The sequence below is a fragment of the Siphateles boraxobius genome, unplaced genomic scaffold (assembly GCF_051911475.1).
Source record: "Siphateles boraxobius isolate OS27281-9 unplaced genomic scaffold, OSU_SipBor_1 7, whole genome shotgun sequence".
In the NCBI taxonomy this organism is placed as follows: Eukaryota; Metazoa; Chordata; class Actinopteri; order Cypriniformes; family Leuciscidae; genus Siphateles; species Siphateles boraxobius.
The window spans coordinates 38,796,016-38,818,527 of NW_027509197.1; the positions used below are offsets into that span (position 1 = coordinate 38,796,016).

General features: G+C 35.5%; 1 protein-coding gene across 2 annotated transcripts in view; it reads right to left on the minus strand.

The window, feature by feature from the left end:
* Positions 1-22,512, minus strand: part of map3k13 (mitogen-activated protein kinase kinase kinase 13) — a 52,962-nt gene extending 30,450 nt beyond the window's left edge. Inside the window, exons 1-2 of one of the 2 annotated variants that reach the window (XM_077216766.1) lie at positions 22,422-22,512; positions 6,898-6,972 (exon numbers count right to left, since the gene is read on the minus strand). The gene's annotated coding sequence lies outside the window, so the exon portion shown is untranslated. The remainder of the gene's footprint in view (positions 1-6,897; positions 6,973-22,421) is intronic. The other variant, XM_077216765.1, reaches the window with a different exon arrangement.

Consider the following 22,512-nt stretch of genomic DNA (forward strand, 5'->3'; position numbering starts at 1 on the left):
ACAATCCGCAATGGTTACGGTGCAGGCCATGGATTCTGAGATAATAATTTAACGAACATAGTAAATGATTTTTTCGCAAATGATTGGGAAGATGATAAAGAATGTCCAGAGACTGGCTTGGCAAAGGAGGATGACCTGAAAGACGACGAATTCGATCAATGTGTGGAACAGTTTTGTACACACACACACACACACACACACACACACACAGACAAACAAACACATACGGGCATGTACACATTCATACACACAAACACAAACGCACGCACACACACACTTGGATTTAGTGGTGGGGAACTCATAATGGTGTAAATTTCATTTATTTCCTTTCATTAGTAATGCGTTGCTAAGGACTTCATTCTGAGAACTTTAAAGGCGATTTTCTCAATATTTAAATTTTTTGCCCCATCAGATTCCAGATTTTCAAAAGGTTGTATCTCGGTCAAATATTTTCATATCCTAACAAACCATAGATCAATGGAAAGCGTATTTATTCAGCTTTCATGTGATGTGTAAATCTCAATTTAAAGAAAATGACCCATAAGACTGGTTTTGTTGTCCAGGGTCACATATAATATAATACAAAATTGGTTACTTTGAATATGCTAATAATAGTTCTATTTAAATTAACCATTAAATTTGACTGGTTTTGGTACCGACTACAGAAACTTTGGTATCATGCCAGTCAAAATGAGGAAGAAGTTGAATAATAAAGCGAACTATAGTTGTTTACAGCACTACAGTAACTTAAAGCATTAATACAGAAGATGTGTGATTATTGAATGTTTTACAACAGTTTCGAATCAGGCTCAGAATTTACAGTCGCAAAAATCAGTTTCAATATTTCTGCTTTCATCCAGAGAAAATTGAATCAAGCATTTAAACAGGTATTATCATGTGATTAATATGTAAATCCATTTTAGTAGAAATTTCAAGCAAAAATGACTATATTGTGATAAACACACACATACTGTGATCTAAAATTACTCAGTGTAATTATTAAAGATCTCAATCTGGTCAAAAGACAACACAAAAGAAGCAGAAAGAGACGTGATTTTTAAAATGTATGACATGCGATTCCCTTGAGAGAAGTCATTAAGTTACATATGCAAACATGCGTGCGAGTGTGTGTGTGTGTGTGTGTGTGTATCCCTGTTGGCTGCTCCATCTGTCCTTCAACAGAGGGCGGCGGGAGGAGAATCGCCGCATCAAACACGAGATAAATATAGCTCATACGCACACCAACACACACTCACTCAAGTTACTCATCTTCAACTCTAAACGCATAACGGGACAACAAATACATACATACACACATGCAAACACAGAGCTGCAGTAGATTACTCACAGCTGACGGAGCTGCCATACATGATCCTCCACTTCAGCAGAGAAACAGCTGAAACCAGCCAGCCGAGAGAGCGAGAGAGCGAGAGAGAGAGTGAGAGAGAGAGATCGTCCGAGTGGGCGGCAGAAGAGTCGACTGCTCACGTCACACTTTTCATGAATGAAGGGGCCGGATGACGCAGGCACAATGCAGAGAGCCTGATCTCTCTCACACACACACACTGGCAGAATGCGGAAGCGGAACAGACGAGGGAATGATTTCAAAACACGGGAGACTAATGCATGTGGCGCATTCGCTCTGTGGTGCATCATCCTAGGTCACATTGTGCATTGTTTTTGTAAATAGGACTGTTATGTGGCTTTTAGTCCATATCTGTTATCTTTGAGCTCATTATATCTATGCTAGTATATTTTACAAAAAAAAAATCTTCTTCTATGAAACATATCAAAAACACTGATGACATCATCAGCTAGCATTCCAATTTTTGTCCAATCAAATGTTCTTTATAGGAGAAAAATATCCCTCTGTCTTTCTAGTGAACTAAACATAACCCACTGGTCATATAATTCAAAAAATTACAAACTCTTCATTAAGTTTGTAAAAAATCTCCATTTCAATAATGAAAAGTGCAAACAATAATTTCGTTTTAAAAGCATCAGCAAAAAAACACAGATTTAATTCTATGTAAACAGGCAAAGTTCACTTGCAAAACTAAAACGTGAAAACACAATTTTGTTTCTCATATATTCCTTGTGGTAAATGTAAAATTTTCACTGAGGCAGAAGTGCCTTTAGCAGGATCATCAGTCATCAATGATGCTCAGACAATCATTATTACTCAATTTAACCCATGCAATGTAATGCTATGGATAAAAGCATCTGCTAAATGAAAAAATGTAAATGTAAATATTGCAGATCATGAAGAGATGACCAGACAGCTGGTGAATAGCTGGCATTATTCCGCTCAAGACAATTTTTCCACACATTTGGCACTTGGCGAGTCTTAATTTTGGAACCCAAGTGTGTATGTGTGAACATATGTTTGGCTGGAGAGAGTGTGTGTGTGTGTGTGTGTGTGTGTGTGTGTGTGTGTGTGTGTGTGTGTGTGTGTGTGTGTGTGTGTTCTCGTTCACCTCTGTACACATTCAGCATGTGACTAAATGAGTTCTGATGTGGATTTGTGCATTTGCTGCTATTTTAAACCAAATCCACTGCCTATAAACACACATTAAAGGGTTAGTTCACCCAAAAATGAAAATTATGTCATTAATGACTCACCCTCATGTCGTTCCAAGCCCGTAAGACCTCCGTTCATCTTCAGAACACAGTTTAAGATATTTTAGATTCAGTCCGAGAGTTTTCTCTCCCTCCATTGAAAATCTATGTACGGTATACTGTCCTTGTCCAGAAAGGAAATAAAGACATCATCAAAGTAGTCCACGTGACCTCAGTGGGTTAGTTAGAATTTTTTAAAGCATCGAAAATACATTTTGTTCCAAAAAAAAACAAAAAAGACGACTTTATTCAGCATTGTATTCTCTTCCGGTTCTGTTGGGGATCCGCGTTCATGAGTCCGCTGACGTAAGACGAGCTGACGTGTGTCTGGTGCGCCCGAGCTTCGTTTACAGTCTGAGGGAGACGCACGCTGGAAACAAAACAATCTTTGCAAACATGTCTAAGGATTTCGACACAGGGGAAGACTTACATTTTTTTTAACCAGACATATTTATTTGAGCCCGAATACAAGGACGCACCACATACACGTCAGCAGCATCACTGGCCTCGTGAACGTGGATTGACAGCAGAACCGGAAGAGAATACAATGCTGAATAAAATCGTCGTTTTTGTTATTTTTGGAACAAAATGTATTTTCGATGCATCAAAAAATTCTAACTAACCCCCTGAGGTCACATGGACTACTTTGATGATGTCTTTATTGGCTTTCTGGACAAGGACAGTATACCGTACATAGATTTTCAATGGAGGGACAGAAAACTCTCTGACTGAATCTAAAATATCTTAAACTGTGTTCTGAAGATGAACGGAGGTACATAATAACCTCTTTACAAACAAATAAAGTGCATATTTGGTCTAATTCCACATGGTAATTCATGTCGGCTCAGTGAATGTCATGACGGCACACGAGGAGAGTTCATCCCTTTTCCAACACGTCCTCCAGAAAACTGCTGGGAGACAAGCGTGGCACAAAAATGCCACCAAAATTAATAAAAATGCTTCCGAAAACATAAATATGGTGCAAAAGGTGTCTCTGCATAAGTTCTTGGTTTTAATATTTATATGCAATATCACACAAGCCAAAGTGCTGTTTTCCCAAATATCAGCACGTTTGCAAATGTGATGTTGATTTTATACAACAATTCAATAAACAATAAGTTAATAGGCTATTAGGGGACTTACATTTTAGACACAATATTGTCTGTTTCTTATGGAAGCTTGTTTCCACCATAGAATAAAAAACAAAATGATGACTCTCTCGCAGTTCTGTCTTTTTTTCTCTCAAAATGGCGTGAAATAAACTCACAATTACAACTTTTAAAGTCATAATTGCGAGATATAATCTCGCATTTGAGAATTTTAAAAATATATGTTTTTAGAGTTTTTATCATGCAATTCTGACTCGCAATTATTTTTTAAATGGTTTTATTCCATGACAGAAACAAGCTTCCTCTATTCCTCTATAGTTTTCCCTCTATTTTGCCAATGAAAACAGTTCCATACATACAGTAGAGCCAATCGCCGTTTTTGAACGAATCGTTCTAATGAGTCAATGACTCAACGACTCACTCAGTCACTTCTGCTTTGTTCCTGGATGAATCAGCCATTTTGAACAAATCATTTGACGGAATGATTCAATGAATAACTCGTTAAGACAATCATTGGGGCGCTTTTAGTATTTCATTTTAGCTGAGGGACGAAGATTGAATGCTGATTTTGTTTTCGGTCATGATTGTAACAGTATTTAACGTGATAGAATGCGTTTATGAAGACTATTAAGAGTGAACAGTATTTGCAGTCGCATTGCATACAATGTTTTTGTCCGTCTTGTTTTCTTCTGCAATTCAGAGGTCCATTTCAAAGAAACCGTCTGAGGACTCAGAGACACAAGCTTCGGTGTAAAGTTACGCCTGTCGCTGCAAGCATCGTGCAAAGTGTCCTGTAATCACTGGCTGTTCTACGAGAGGTCAGCAGAACACCTTGTCAAGAAATCCAGAGACAGACAAAAACACTAAAATTGATTTAACTGCAACATTTAATTACTGTAACAGCGGTTAACCATTTATGTAATTTACTTTAGCACAGGTCACCAAACTTTCCCATTCCAGGACCCACCTAAACAAGTTCAATCTCAAGACCCACGAATATCTGCGATTACAAAACACTGACATTACTGTAATCTTAATCAAAAATTTGATATGACAGAATTATTTTATTTTATAGTACAAATATAAAATATCAAAACTCTTAATTTCTTCATTTCGAGACGTTAGGGTGGATGATATGTCCATAAAAACTTGAAACGCACTCATTCCGGTCCGGATATGAACTGTAACCTGGGCTGTGAGTGTTGTAAACACTTGCAATAATAGAATAAAACAATAAGACTCAAATTTCCTCTCGTCCCTGTTATATATAGTAAAAGAGTTTGGTAGGTAAAACTAAAAACCACTCCGGTCCACGATAATACAAGTGCTCTCTAAACTGAAATCCTCTCCAGTTTGTGCTTGATCACGACACAGAAGTAACAGAACAACAGAAACTTCCACTTGCTGAAGCCTTTCCTTTCATTGACCTCAGCCTGTGTTACAGCAAAGCATGCTGGGTACTAGGGATGGGACAATTACCGGTTTCACTATAAACCACGATAAAATATCGTTTAAAATTCAATTATCATTAAAACAGTGTTTGATTATCACGATTTTAATAACTCACTATAAATCCTGTCCGGCCCGCAACAGTCTGACGCAGGCGCGCAATGTTGGTTTTTTTTTATTCGAGAAGGAATGGCGGAAGGCAGTGACCGTGTTCGGGAGATTTTCAGCCTTTTAAGAGGACCAAATCTGAGGTGTGGTCATATTTTGGCATTTACAAAAATCCCGAGGGAAACTTAATCGAGGATTGTCACTGTCGGCAGAACATGCACAAAAAAGTCACAGTGATAGAGGTAAACACTTCAAATCTGCCGAGTCGTCCTGTGTGACCATCACACACTGTTGTAGCGAACGCTAGGCAAGTTCACATACTAAAACTACGTCTGGGAAATAATTGGGCACAAAATGTTGTTTTGAGTTGAAATATTTTATCTCACTCACTAGAAATAAACTTGAAGCTTCCGCGAAGAAAAGTTTGCAGCAATAATAAGTGGCTTTGAGCCAAACACGAACGAACAAGTTCAAACAAGACTATTAAGAGTGACATTTAAGAGATAATAATGTATATTCATTGTACACTTATAACAACGATTTTTTTTTACCACATAATTACGGGGACATATTGAATAGAGATTAATGTCTCTATTCTTACCTGTTAAATCCATTTTTTACGGCGTACAAAACTCGTCCGGCAAGACGATCACAACAATATTATTACATTCTGTAAACAATAAATCAACTCTGATTTCATTTTCAATACAATCAAAAACGAAGACGCAAGATGACAAATTGTATTTGAATGAAATGAGAGCGCGCGTCTGTTGTGATACATGTATGTGCGCTGAGTTATAATGCGTTGCTATTGACGACGGTCATTATAAGGAAGGAAATGCCACAGAATAGAATCTTGCTTTAGAAAGTGCATAGAGCTGCTCGTTTTATTTGCTGTTTGTTGATTCTCAAATATAAACCTTTTTGAAATGTTTTCAGTGTCAGCATCATTTCTTTTTTAACACTTTCATCTTGTTTGAACAAAACCGTGATAATATTGATAATCACGATTATTTCGGTCACTATAATCGTGATATGAAATGTTCATACCGTCCCATCCCTACTGGGTACGCATAAATTCCCAGCATGCCAGGCAAAGATAAAAGCAGCAAGTAGAGCCACATTAGACAGCATATACACTCATATACAATCACAAAAGTATTAAATTAACAAATGCAATGCTTGAATATTGTGACAACTTGATTTCATTGTATGCAATCAGATTTGTTGTCACTGGATGAAAACCGTTCCAGACCAACACTGCTAAATTGATGCAAATGCATTTTACTAACATTGTCCATGTCATTTGGTAATCTTAAAAAAAGAAGTTATTTTAAAAACCAACATATGGTAAAATATAGAATTGTTAAAGTAATTGCACTAAATCATCAGAGACCTATTTAGCTCAGCTTTTTTGCATTATTTTTTTTAATCTAATACATAAACTGAATAGAAAAGATGTAGTAAATTTTTTTTTTTTTTTTTTTGCTGCACATGGAAAAAAAGGAAAAAATCTTCCTCAATTTAAGTTTATTCAGCATCCTAATGTTTTTGAGTGTATAATATATGCTGCACAATCACATTATTAATAATAAAAGGTCACGGTTTTTACCTCCAGAGAAGTTGACGCTCATTTCCTGAGGTGTTTCTAACGGCGAGCGCAGTGTATCTCCTCTTCTCGTCGCACCTGTGAATAATACAGACGGGTCAGAGTTTAGAGGTCACGAGGTCAGTAATCAGACTCTTTGATCGCACTTTCCGAAGGAAAAATCAAAAGCTGAGCCAGAGTATACAGTATTAACCTGAGGAACTGGGGAATCCCAGAATCAAATATGGGTTAATGTTTAGAAGGGAATGCAGAAATACCACAAACTCCATTGAAACAAGAAAGCAAAAGCCTGAGACGAGAGACGCACTTCCTAAACACAGAGAGAATCTCTCCAGTGAAGTCAATTATTTAGAGCATAACGTGTGAAAATCTCCTCCGTTACCGTGATCGTATTTAAAAATTCAGCAGTTTTACAGCTCAAAACTCCTCTTCCAAAACACGGACAAGATGCACTGCATCAAGTCAAGGAACATTTTGGGAAATGTTTTGTTCAGCTCATCACGATCAGGGTTTAAGGCGGCCAGCTTACATCTTTTACAAGTGACCCATATCTGATATCTGCATCTACAGTGCAAACTTGGCGAAACAACCCAAGGTAGATGTACTGACCTGGAAAAGCTCAGGCTGAAAAGGAAACAACAACGGTGTGATTGTACAATGATAATACCAACTTTCGCTTTCTACACCAGCTTTAAAGGTCAGCAACACATTGGGTTGAGCCTTTGTCCTCCACTGCACCATTGAAAGAGTCATGTGATCGCGGTTGTCAACCTGATTGGACGTCATTCGCCACCGTCGCTTTTCTGATGTCATTCCCCGTTAAAGATTAAAAAGACTTTTTCAATATTTTAGGCTAAAACTGTGCTGTAATGCTTTCAATAATTAAGTTAAAAAAAAGGCAATCAAATTTTTTTAAATCAAACAATAAAATAATAGAAATATATAGAATGTATCTGTTCTGATTTTGTCGTCAATATAACATTAAGCAACACTGCAATTTTAGTATGTGTATTGTATAAAAAGTGTATACATATATATATGAGCTGGAATTTATTTTATTACTATTATTCCCTCTTATTAGATGGTTTTGTTTGTTGCTGTCATTTGAAAAACATGTTATTGCATTGACATTTGGCAGGTTGTTTATTTAGTACTAAAGAAAAATGAATACAAGTATAAGTATTGTAATTTTATATTGGTGATTTTTAAGGGAGTAGGGAGATCAGCTCTGGATGATTTGCACTGTGAGGTTCAGGTGGTACACAGAGGGAAATAAAGGAGGAGTATTTTGTGGGTGTCAGGGCACTAAAGGGATCAACTAATGAACAGCTGCTCGTGTCCGGATCATTAAATGTCAAACCTCTGGGGTGTGTGTGTGTGTGTGTGTGTGTGTCTGCTCATGAAAGGGGGGATGTGGCATGTGAAACGAGTCCCACCTCCTCAAACACACCCTGCAGGCACCAGGACAAAGACCCGTCGCGTTTACACCCCATCCTGCCCAATTAAAGCGTCACAGCACATAAAGACAGACTTCATGCACGACTGACGCCGGTCTCAGATATTATCACTGGAATTGTAAATGAAGATTAAAAACATTTTGTTAAATGAGGTTCACATCTGCCCTAAAGTGTGACTGTAATGAAGAAACGTCACATGAAATGAGAAATTAGATTTGGTCTAAAGAAAAAACAGCATAATTCTAGAATAATCAAGATTTTTTGCAATGTGACATTTTTATGACATTCAGCACACAAGTCATATTCACATTACAATAAAGCGAAACATTTTTATTTCAATACTGCAATTGAGTATAATAAAAAATTTTTTTAAATTAAAATCAGCATTAATTTAGAGCAACGAATATGACAAGAGTGTCACTTTTTTTTGCATAACAGTAACAAGAATTAAGGAGAAAATGTGCAAAAAATTATATTACAATGCAAACAAAATCTTAATGGTCTTAAAATAATTAATTTAACATTAAACACAAACAATAAAAAATGTTCCATGGCGAGCAGGAAATCTAGACGTTCGCCTATTATTCATCGACCTCAGACATGGATTATCATGCTAGCAGATTTTACATGCCGCTCGCTCTAACGTTAACCTGGATAAATGTGCGTTATTATTAGCAGCATATCCAAGTGTTCATACTGAGTGTGGAAGCTAAATTAGCACTGCGTTCACTAGTGCTGGGCGGTAAACCGGTTCAAACCGAAAACCGGTTTATTTTTTCGTCACGATATTGATTTTGAATAAACCGCCATACCGGTGTATTTAATTACACAACGTTCGGAACGAACGTAACGCTGCGTGACACTATTTCAGACGGACCCTTTACAATGTTGCACTTCTAAGCAGCGACGAGTGAGGGTAAACAAACAGCAGTGCTCTGTTACGTTACATGGACGATGGATGCTGAGCGCATTATTGTAGCGCGAAAGTACATTAATATAATGCGCGAACGCGAATCTCTCTGCTCGCGCGCGGAATATAATGTGCCGCGCTCTCAGATACACGCTGCTCTTGTTAGAATATGTCTATTTTCTCTTGGCTCGCTCAAAGAATCCTGCACTTAAAACGTGTTCAGTGCAATCGCGAATCTCTCCTCTTCCCCAGCTAACAATTTTAGGTTATAAGAACGTTTTCATAATGTTCCCATTAAGTTATAAAAACGTTAACGTTATTTCAGAATGTTCTAGGGACATTCAAAATGTCCAGTTTTTTAGACGTTGTATTAACGTTATTTCTTGGTTATAAGAACTTTATTCAAAACGTTATAAGAACGTTCAATTCTCCTGTTATATAAACGTTGTATTAACGTTCTTGCTTGGTTATAAGAACATCATTCAAACGTCATTAGAACGTACAATTCTCCTGTTATATAAACGTTGTATTAACGTTATTTCCTGGTTATAAGAACGTTATTAGAACGTTAAGAAATAACAATTTTAGGTTATACTGGGCGCTATTCTATTCTACAATATTCACTAATGACAGTAAAATAGACCGTCCTAAGTCAATTTACTGCAGTAATTCCTCTCTCAACCAGTAGAAAATGCTTTGAACACCTGATTATGCATGAAAAAAAACCCGGCATAAACCGGAAAACCAGCATAATTTTGAAAAAAAAACGTGATATAAATTTTTGGTCAAACTGCCCAGCACTAGCGTTCACTTTATGATGATGTTCAACCTAACGTGCATTTCTCTCTATACTATAGCATCCATTAGATGAGTCGGTGTCAACAACTTTCCATCCATTTATGCTTTAATATTTCTCTGCAAATTAGAACAATTAGCAATGTTAAATATTATATTCTGATGCCATTTTCCGATGCCACTCCCCAGTTTATGTTTATATATATATATATATATATATAAATTACAATACTTATATTCATTTTCTTTAATACTAAATAAACAACTTGCCAACTTTCAATGCAATAACAACATGTTCTGCAAATGACAGCAACAAACAAAACCATCTAATAAGAGAATAATAGTAATAAAATAAATTCTAGCTATATATATATATATATATATATATATATATATATATACACACACACACATACATATATATATATATATATATATATATATAATATACACACACACATACACAAACACGTATTTGTAAATATATACAAAAATTAAGCAATTAAATTAATATCATAAACGTGCTACTAGTCAACTAATGGTATTAAATGAATGACTACTAGTCTAACAGAAATATCTTTTATCTGGGTACTGTAGCCCTAGTAAAAAATATTTTTCAGTTTTCCCCCAAAACTACAAACGCAACATATATTCTGACACACATACACTCACAAAAAACAGGTTTCACATTCACGTCATTTACATTTTGGCGGGTCCCGTTTATAAATGAATCATGAACCTTATGTTAATTACTTCATAAACTCATGCATAACTACTTCTGAGGATGTGCTAATGATGCTGGAGAAACTTAATTATAATTTTTCTAATAAGTTTACCATAATTTAACAGTCCTCGCTTCATTAGTTTCCCTCTGGCAGACAAAATAACCAGCGAAAAAAAACTGAAAATATTGACAGCAACGAAGCAAAAACATCTAATGGCTGATTCAGATTCTGACCACTTTATTGCAATTTTTATTATTATTGTAGTAGAATTCAGTTTCACTGAACACTATTGGATGTTGGCTGCATATCAGTCTCAGACTTGCATTACAAGACAAGCACAAATGGAAGAAAATAAATAAAATTATGTATTCTAAAATAAAAATGTTAGGTGTCATATTTGCAGTTTCTTAGCAACAAAATCTACTTTCTACCAATTACAGTATGCTGCCAAAAAATAAATAATTAAATGACAAAAAAAGATTAAAATTAAAAACATTTTTTTAAATAAAATCTAATAAAATAGCTGGCTGTTAAATATTTGTGGCTGGTACATTGGTGTCTGCCAAAATATTGTGACAATAGTATGATATTTTCAGACAAATGCTGATATTTTAGCATAAACTATAGTTGTATATGTTTGTAAAGGCTACTCTATAAAGCTGATAATCTATTTAAAATATGTTGCGGATTAATAATTATATATATATATATATATATATTTTAAAAAAACAACGATATGTGAAGTATACGGTCCATCATGTTAAAAGCGGGTCATGAGAGGTGTTGAACATTGACTAGCACACTGACATAGAGGAGTGTTTAACATGTTTGATTAGCACGCTAGTCCTGTTTAACACATCTGAGCACATTCCAAAGTTCATGCAAATCAAATCACTTATTCAGCACAATATATAAAGCTGGAGTTTTACACAACACAAGCCTTTATCTGTGTAAGTTTGGTTATATGTTGATGATATACACTAACATTTTCCAAAGCAAGCTGTTTATCAGGACAAATAAAGTGAGGTGTAGGTCAAGGTCTAGACCTAAATGAAACCTAAACTGTGTCCGAGTTAGCTTTGGTAGATACATGTGGCCTTATTCACATGCATACTAATGCAGATGTCCTTTGTGGAGAAGAGATGAAGGACTGAAATCCATCTTAAGGCTGTTTGGCCCACAGGGCTGGGCTGTAAAGTATCCAGCGATGCCTCGGCTCCGTTACAGTCTCTCATTAATAATTCACAACCGTCGGAACACACACACTGACAGCTCTTGTGTCCCGAACATGAATAAGAGAAGTGCAGAACTCAGAATTCACACGCGTTCCAGTAAACCGACGGCTCGATCACATGATCTGTAAAAACACCAATCACTGCTGAAATATTAAGAAATAGTTTTATTATTATATTTTAACATGTAACTTAATCCTATGATGGCAAAGCTGAGTTTCAGCAGCCAGATATAATATATGTTAAAATATATTTAAATAGAAAACATTTTAAATTGTAATAATGTTTCACAATTTTACTGTATTTTTGATCAAACATTTTTAAAAATCCTTTATTATTCCACACTTTTGACTGGTAGTCTGTGTGTGTTTAAGGCTATGTTTACACGGAAACGATCTGAAGAGAAAACACAAAAGTGGCGTTGCGTTATCACTTTTTATTCCGCGTTTAGACGAGCGTTATGGGGGGGAAATCCGCGTGCATATGGTGACGCAAAAGTGTGTGAAATTCGATGTAGTATGCACTCCAGGCGGCTAGGTGGCGATGTGAAGCACTGCCACACAACAACACCAATATCTGAGAATATTTTGTACAACTGCTGAAAAGACTCTTGTTTATCAGAACTGCTAGAGCAACTTGAAGGTCCGACGTATGGAAATAATCCGATATGTTGGTTGTTATTTTCCCGTACTGGCGCATGCCTGTGACGTAAACGCATACGCGATGAGAGCCACCGTGAGCAAATTTGCGTTTTTACCCTTTAGACGGAAACGGGTGGTTTCACTTTTTTGCGTTTTTAAGCCCCCAAAACGTAATCGCCGTGTAAACTAAAGGCACATCCAATCAAATATTTTTACGTTTTCAACCGGAATCGTTTTCGTGTAAACAGGGCCTAAATATACACACATTATATATACACAGATACACACCATCTATCCATCAATCCATCCATGGATTAATGCAGTTTAAAGTCAACGGCACAAGGGCCAAAACACAAACCCTCAATCACACACACCCTCACATGCACACGGTGTATTAAAGATCAGATGAGCTCTTCAGGGGTTCAGGGTGTGTGTATCGCGCTCTCCTTATACATGCATGAGTCCGTGTAGCATGTTCAGTCAGGCCTGCCAGAAAGCTGACAGACACCGAGTCTGAGATTACAGCGCTCGCTGATCGCCTCGTCAGGTCTGGACACAGGTGAGTTATGTAACAGTGACTCTGTTATCTACCGGCAGAGTCACAAAAAAACTTCAACAGCCAATAAAGTATACTGATCATTCTGAGCATTAGGAGATCAAAAAGCAAAATCAACAATTCTTGCTTTTTTTATGGAATACTAGTTTGTAAACTTGTTTTCCACCTAAAAGGCTCTACTGCAGTTAAAAGCTCACAGGTTTATCTCTTGCATGTATAGACATTAGGAAAAAATACTTATGAAAGTTCAATTTATTTTTCAGTGGATTTGTTCTACAATATATGGCTATTACAGTCATATAGGAATACTATTATATAACATTATTATTAGGAGTAGTAGTATTATGTGGTGTAATGTAGACCGAGACACTATATCACAACTAAAAGAGGTTTGAGTCATCCTTTAAAGCTCAGGTACATGCACTGACTTTTTCTTTGTTTGAACTGTCAAAGTGCACCAGATTAATGAATTTAACTTTCAAATTTTCTTAGGTCGAAAACAACAGTTTCACAAAAGACCGTGAAACACTGCAATCTGAGGAAGCGTCAATTCAACCAAATAGTTATTGTAGTCGAATAGATTCAATGGTTAATGCAAGAAGTAAAATATTGCATAAATAAATAATAAAAAAGTCAAATACTCTAAAATAAAAAATATTTTTTCCACAATGTTTGTCACTAAATAAACAATGAAAAATCATATTCAAATGCCCCAATATTCATAGACAGCTATATTTACAGATGAATATTTATACTAAAACATTTATCAAAAATGGCAAGCAGTGACTTCTGCGAATATTTTCTTTTGACAACAACTTTAAGTGATAAACAAATCATTGAATCAGAGTTACGAATCAAGACTGACAACTTGAAGTAAATCACAGAAATAAATTCAACAGTCTGATTTACTGCTGATCTGAAAACATGTAATGTGTGATCTTAATGACATCAAATTTAATAGACAAAATACAAAGTGCGGATTGTCACGATGTCGCTGAATTTTATAATCACCAGGCAGTTATTTAATATATTGCACAATTTTACCGAATCACAACACTCCAAAAAAGATAAAGGAATAACAGATTCTGCAGAGGAACAAGACCTGAAATGAACTACATGCATAAAACAGAATCAGGGACGTGAGCCAATCACCTCAGTACAAGAACAAGATTCGAAAAGCAGAGAAAACAAGGGGAAGACCACAGAGAACAGAGGATGATGATGATGATGAGATGAATACTAATGCAGAGAGAAACAGTTTTATATACTCTACCGTTTCAAAGATATTAATACATGCATAATTAATACTTTTATTCAGTATGGACGCATACAATTGCTCAAAAGTGACTGTATAAAACATTTATAATGTTACAAAAGACTGCAAATAATTTCAAATTAATGCTGCTCTTTGGAACTTTTCATTCATCAGAGAATCCTGAAAATAAAATGTACAGTATCACTGTCTCCACAAAAATGTTAAGCAGCATAACGGTTTTCAACGTTGATAATATTCAGAAATGCGTCTATGAGAATGATTTCTGAAGGATCATGTGACACTGAAGACTGAAGAGTAATTATGTTGAAAATTCAGCTTTGATCACAGGAATAAATTAGATTTTAACATATTTACATTGAAAACAGCTATTAAAAATGGTTAATAATATTTCACTATTTTTAATAGTTTCTAAAAAAAAATGGTACTGACCCCAAGCTGCAAATATCAATGGCCAGGACTGAATAATATAATTGCGAGTAATGAAGAAACATGAAGGGCTTGTTATTGGGGTTTTGTTAGATGCAAAGCAAATCAGATCAGAACTATTTTATTAAAAAATTTGCTTTTTGTCATTATCAAAGTTTTTTTTAAATGTGAAGCTGGTGGTTTGAATCAATCAAGATCTTTTTTTTTTCAAATAACTTTCATCCAGAAAAATATCCAATTTTCTTCTGTGATATCATTCACAAAAATCTATATATTAATAAATATTATAATATTTTTTTAATGACATGTTTATTCAGAATCAACTTTAATGGCTACTCTACATCAAATATACTTGTAAATTATCAGATATATATTGGCAAGGCCAGAGAGGAGAAGAGGAGAAGAGGAGAAAAGAGGAGTGAGTGTGTGTGCACTATGATTTTTATTTCTCCACTCGTGTGTGTTAATGCGCTCCCCATGAGACGCTGCAGGCGCTCGTAATTATAGTAGCTGGGAGGACACACACACACTTGAATGTACAGTATGATACAAACACACACTAAAGCAAAATAAGTCTTCAGAAGAAGAGCACAGTCATAATGGCTGTTTGCTTAGTGCACTTCTCTGCTTTAAAGACACAATACAATCACAAGATGAAATGATTGAAGTACAATCATTGTTGGATTGTGGGATTTACAAACGCACGACTCCTCCCAGGAGACTCAACTCTATATTTAAAGATGGCTGACATTTTTATTTCTCTTTTCTTAAACAAGCAGTTTACCCATATATGAAAACGGACGACTACTAAGTTTTACTAGTTTACCTAAATGTAATCAAATATGTATTTTTTTGCAGTTTTGATATTTTTAGGTAAAACTCCCTCAGGAAATGTATTTGTTGTGAACTGTGATTCATAATGTTTAACGCAAGTTGTGTAAGTAAAATGCATTAAAAATCTAGCAATAAACAGCAATATTTGATTGCAAATACCTTTAAAAAAACTGTAATATATGACAAATGCCATGATGTGTATTCTTCTGAACATTTCCTGAAGAGCAAACGAGACACTGAATCAGAGTTTTGAATCAATTTCCTGAAATAAACAGTTTGAGTTGATAGAGATGGATTGAGCTAACCAACGAGTTTTCTGTTTTCTGAGCGAGATTTACCTATAGAAAGAATGAACAAATAAATAAAAATAAAACTCAATATAAAATAAAATAACTATATTACTTATATATATATATGTTTTTGAATTTCTTTATTGTCATTGTACTTTACAATACAACGAAATTAGGGAGCTCTCCATTGGGTGCATACAATAAATAAATATAATAAATACAACAAATCCTAAAAACAGGAAACACTTCGCAGAAGGTGACAGTGAGTGACTGGGTTTATCTAACTATATTTGTTTAGGGAAACTACTGCATTTGGTAAGAAGTTATTTTTAAATCTGCTGGTGCTGGATTGTATATAGGCTATAGGCTGGCTTTTAAAGGGTTAGGTCATTAATTAGGCTATTCACCTTCATGTCGTTCCAAGACTTTATGAAATCTTTGGTTTGGAACAACATGAGATTGAGTACATGACAGAATTTTTATTTTTGGGTAACCTAACACTTTAATGTGTTCATCCTGTCTTATAGAGCTGGAACTGAAGCATTCATGGATCTGCTTCCTGCATAATTCAAAACGCTCTGTCCTTGAAGGGCAGCCAGTGAAGTGTGTTAGCGTTTGCGTTTCCGAGGGACCCTTCACTGCTCAAGCCCTGCAGAGAGAAGAGATCGCTTCATTACTGAAATGTCACTCCACAGGAGAAAACACACGCTGAGCTGAGGGGGATGAGGAAACACACACGGTCAGAGCGACTGATAGTCCTGGAGGTGGACCAGCGCTCTCTGAAACTGATGGATTTAGTCGAACTGAACTGGCAGTGAGCGCCATTTTTTCCCTATTAAAAACAACATTTGGGAGAAACACATCAAAAGGCTCTTCCAAAAACCTTTAGATTACATCACAAACAGGGAGGGATATTCAGAAACTACTCCGTTTTACTGAACAAAAATGTGCAGGACAGGATGATTTCATCAATCATTTTGCATCGTTTTACTGTAGTAGAAGAAAAACTTTTTAGAATACGCATGTATGCTAAAAGCTAATTTGTTTTCAACTTTTAGCTGTCGCATATATATGTCCATATATGTCCTTAAAGCCATAGACATGGACCTAAAACCACCAAACTACAAACCAATGCGTTTTATTTCTGTACCACTAGTGCCGGTTTACCAAACTGGGGCTTGTGAGTTGATGAGAAGTTAAAAATTAAATAAATCATAATGGCAAATTAAAATAAGTGAATAATTTTTAATTAGATTAGCTAAAAAAAAACAATAAATAATATTTAATGAATTTATCTGCATGTCATGTGTAAGTGTAACCATTAACCAATATCAGAGAACCGTCAGTGAATTTACAAAATTGATGTTAAATTACTAAAATATTAACTTAAAATCTCAAAAGAATTGTTGTGATTTTTGCATGAATGCAACTGGATTTACTCTCAAAAATGATTTTTGTAAAGTTGTACATAAAACAAAGATTACAAGAAAATACTATTTCAGTTTCTCTACTTCAGCATTTCACGTTTAATTCAATGTGTTACTTGCTGTTTCTTTTATTTATTTGTGAAGTTTACTTCTAAAGTTAATCTTACACACTTTTTTCCAGTGTAATGAGTTTCGGTGAAAGTCAACAGAACTGAAAAAAAGAAAAACCGATACAAAAGAAATGGATGAATGGAGTTGAGAAAGACTGGAAGGAGACGGATGAGAGAAAGCTGCTCTCGGTTTGGGATTCACCTATTGTTTGGGATCTTCTGCTTAAACACACATGATCTGAAAGCAGTGGCCGGCCCACGTGTGCAATGTACCATCAAAATATTCACAAGACATCACGATCAGCGTCTGCCATTAAAAACGTATCAGTCAGTCTCTACTTAGTATTCACATTCACAGAGGACAAAAGAAGCTGCCGGCCGCACAACTGTGAGCCAGAACAACACAAATCTCTTATGAAACAAACAGACTCATAAACATACATGAGTAAACCTGACAGTCGCTGAGAGCTTATGAAAATGAAACAGCAGAAGGAGAGGTTTTCTCTCCAGGATTACAGGGATGTGTCCCACATGTCACTTACATAAATACTGTTTCCCGGTCGCTAAACTCCTCCCTTTGTGATGTCACTTCTGGGAAACGACATATTTATGAGTGAAGATGTTTTGTGCATGCCAACTTTCATGTATTAAAAAAATTCCATAGGTAAATATTGCCGTTTATGACTCTGTATTGTTGTGATGGTGCGTGTATACATGGAAATTATTAAATATAATTTGAGCAAATGTGGTAAAAGCTGTGTGAAACTCAGTTTCACTTCTTACATTAAATATTTTGAATCTACCTGAAACAATGGCATATTTTGGATGTATATACAGTATATAGAGAGATATTATTGAATATATTTTGTGCAGCTGTATAGTGTATCGTGCAGGAGACCCTCAGTGTCTTATTAGCAAATGATTCAGTGGAGAGATTATATAAGAAATCAGATGGTGAATCATAAGAGGACACATGAGCATCTCGCTCTCTGTCTGTTTTCAATAAGGTCTTTCTGCATTCACAAACATGACAGATAATATTCTCGATTAGGACTGCACGATATTAGAAAAAACTAAGTATCGTAATATCAGTTTTTCTGCGATATTTAAAAACGTTTCACCAGATGACTTCAATAACGCTATCGGTAAAGAATGAATCATTCTAGAATGATCGAGGTGATTCTGTAGGGAGTGAATCTGCATAGAAAATAATAAACAAATTACAGGCATAGATAAATACAACAGAACAAAGATACGATTATAATAAGCCGTGCTTTATGTTTTTAAGGCAAGTCTCACAGTATTCAGCTACAGAAATTGAATAATCAAATGTAAAATAACACTTCATAGTCTTCCCTGTATAAATGAAATATAATTAATCTTTGTTAAAGCAACAAAAGTGATTTTCTCTTTGTATTTTGTTGTTTGATTAAGATTATTGACAAAGACGGCAGCAGGAATATTAGGCTGCTGTCACTTTAAGACCGAATTCGTTTTCTTTCTTTTCTTTCTCAATTGCCATTTATTGTGACTATACTGATTAGGGGTGTAACAATATATTGTGTCACAAGATATCAAAATACAAAAATGCAACAATATGTGCCGTGGATAGTGACAATATGTATTGTGTATAGTTCACCCAAAATGAAAATTACTGTGTGAGAAAATAAATTAAGTTTACACAGTTTTGGCGTCAGTACTACATTAAACTACGTACTATATAATGTTGAATACAATGTATAATAATGCAATGGGGGAATATTTGTGGGTCCTGATAATGCCAAATGTCTGATGTTAGTAAAAAGTGTCTTACATTAATTTTAAATATATCAAGACAGTGACAGAGTGCAAGCATATTCATCTAAAATAATTCTGTAATTTCAGATTCAGAATCATGAATATTTGTATTCTGGTGTCACCATTGTCTTGTGCATTGGGTTACTTACCAGCACCAAGTCCAAGCGTATTCATTTACACACACAATGTAATATAAAATGTAGCATTTTAATCAATAGTACATTTATTTGTTAACCTTTTACCATATGTCTTGGGAGTATTGCAATAATATCGTATCGTGATATGTATCGAATCGTGACATGAGGGTATCGTTACACCCCTAATACTGATAATATGCAGTATTTTGGCCATTACAGAAATAGTTCTCTCAAATCTCATTTTTCAGGATATCTGAACTGGATCATACGACTTCAGAGGACTTATAGTGCACACGTCATAAGAACTACATAAAGTATTGCTTTAAATTGGGTCTATGTAAATTTGCCCTTGTAAAATCCCTCACACATTGGCTATCTCACGTTTGCTCGCGGGTGCCAACTATCCACTTTCCTTCAATCACACTTAAAACACAAAGATAATAGGTTGAGCTGGAGCCGAGAGGCTACATTTGCTTAATTAGAGGTGCAGAGGAGAACGAGGAACGCCCACATTTGCTAAATTAGAGATAGTGACCTGTAACTGCACCCGACTGATGCTGGACAGACACGCAGCGTCTCATTACTCACACACGTGGACATTCAGATGCATACTTTACACAAATGTTTGTCCAATACATCGCAGTTGTGTTCGTGCACTTAAAACCAGTCATTAAACCAAATGAGTTAGGCCTATAATTCAAATAACTTGCAATAAACATGCTGACTCGAAAATGCTCAACAAGATTCTCTTCTAACTATTACTGCACCATGACAGTAGTTGACTCGAATAAGAAAACTGACCAAAGAAAACCTATACTGTATTGTATTTCATATCTATATCACCCCTTATGGCAACGCTGAGAATTCAATACTTTCATAACTGCATTACCAAGTGCACTCTGAAATATTTTGCGATCATAACCCTATAAAACTACTGATACATGAATTTCTAAGGGCTCTAAATGATCAAAACATCGCTGAAAAACCTGTTTCACACAATCTACTACATGCCTTCTGTCGTCTGAATGATAGTTCTTTTTCAGCAAATAAAAGCCCTTTTAAAAGTTCATCTTCAGCTCGTGGTTCACTGTGAAAAAAACTTTAAAGGCTTTTAAACGTAACATAACAACAACATTTATATTTTCAGTAATATTTCAAGACACTTACGGGACTGAAGCAATTTAAGTTTGCTTGATTATTCATACATAATCTTTTAGAAAAATCATGTTAAAATGTGTTCAAATATGATCCTTCAGCTTTTCAGAAAGGTTTATTTGTTCATCTCTCAATCATCATCATTGCATCGTATTAATATGCTTTGAAACTATTCAGATCTTTGATCATAAAACTAAGAATTAAATATCATCTTATTAAGATATTATTGGAGATATAGAGTGACAGCTTATATTGATATGCATTTTATGTAAGCATCTGCTATACTGTTATAAAGATCTCATTGATTTACATCAGAAGCTATCAGAATTTCATCAAACTTTTTGGCCATATAAATATCAGAAACTGCATTAAATTGCATTTTTTCTTTAGTTTGGGACTGTGAATAAAATTAAAGTGTTTTTTCCCTCCTCGAGTAGCTATATGAGCTCCATGTTCACAATATGAGCCATACACGTCTGATGCATCAACTGTGATACAACACATATGCAAACTTTTGCATATTCTGTCCAAAGGTTTAATAAACTGTTCTATTTTTTTTATTGAAAAAGGATTTATCTGACTATTATTTTATATGTCAGGCTTTACGAGGTTAAACAAAAACACAATCTAAAGTAAAGCTCGTTTCAGCAACACATCAGCTTCTTTAATTATATTACAGGCTGTAAACTTTGGTACAGGATGCCAAAATAACTGCTGACTACATTTGTTTCATGCTGTTCTTAGTCTATCAGAGTTATCTGGATATGAAACCGAGCAGGGAAGGTCGGGGCAAGTTGTCACAATAGGAACCTCCCATTAAGAAAAAAACTTTTATAAGACTTACAAAGCGTTTGAAATAGAAACAAACTCACAAAACTTTTGACTCAACCCCTCTAAAATACTAAAATAAAACCCTTGCGAGTTTCTACTATACATTTACACTTAACAACACAGTATACAAAAACAAAACAGCAATTGCAAACATATTTCGTCTATTCATCTAGATCTGCCAGCATTGTTTAGGCAGACTAGAATGGGAAGATTTGTTTATATCCTCCAACAACAATCAGGCTGGTCAGTTTGTGATGTGAAAGCTTTGTTCCAGCCGGTGCATCTGCACTTGCAGCACCACCGAGGCTGCGGGACAAGTCACAATCTTGGCAGAAACACAAACAGGCTTCATCTAACTAGTGTCCTCTGTGTTCAATGGCCCATAGACGTCAGAGCTGCAGATGGAATATATACACACACATATATAAACACACGATAGACAGCTATGAATTTGGCCAATAGCCTTTAGCCGGGGACATTAAATCACTCTAAAAAAAAAATAAAAAAATACTAGGTTGTTTCAACTTATGTTTGGGTCAAATGTGGACCTACCTTACCGTTGGATTTCAAATTTTAATTTAAACATTTAAACTAACGGGTGGGTTTGTCCATATTTTACTCCAAAATGGATTGAACCAACTCAGTATTTTTGTATACATGTATTATGAAGCAGTTTACAAATTATATTGCGATTTAAAACATGTTAAAACAAGAACTGGTGTTTGCAAAACAACTGTGTGGATTTTTCTACATGACATCAGACGCAGCGATGATCACCCACACTCGTCTCTCTCACACACATACACTCACACACACATAAACAAACCGGTTAAACGCGCAAAATATGTCAGCGTTCATTACACGAGCAATTGTGATCGATCGGAAACCAAAAACAGGCAATATATAAAAGAAAGGAATGAAATCCTACCGTTTAACTCGGCTGCTCTCCGCTCGACTGTCCTCGGATCTAATCCCGATGGTTTAATGCGAGTCTCGTGAGCGCACACGTCACTTCCTGT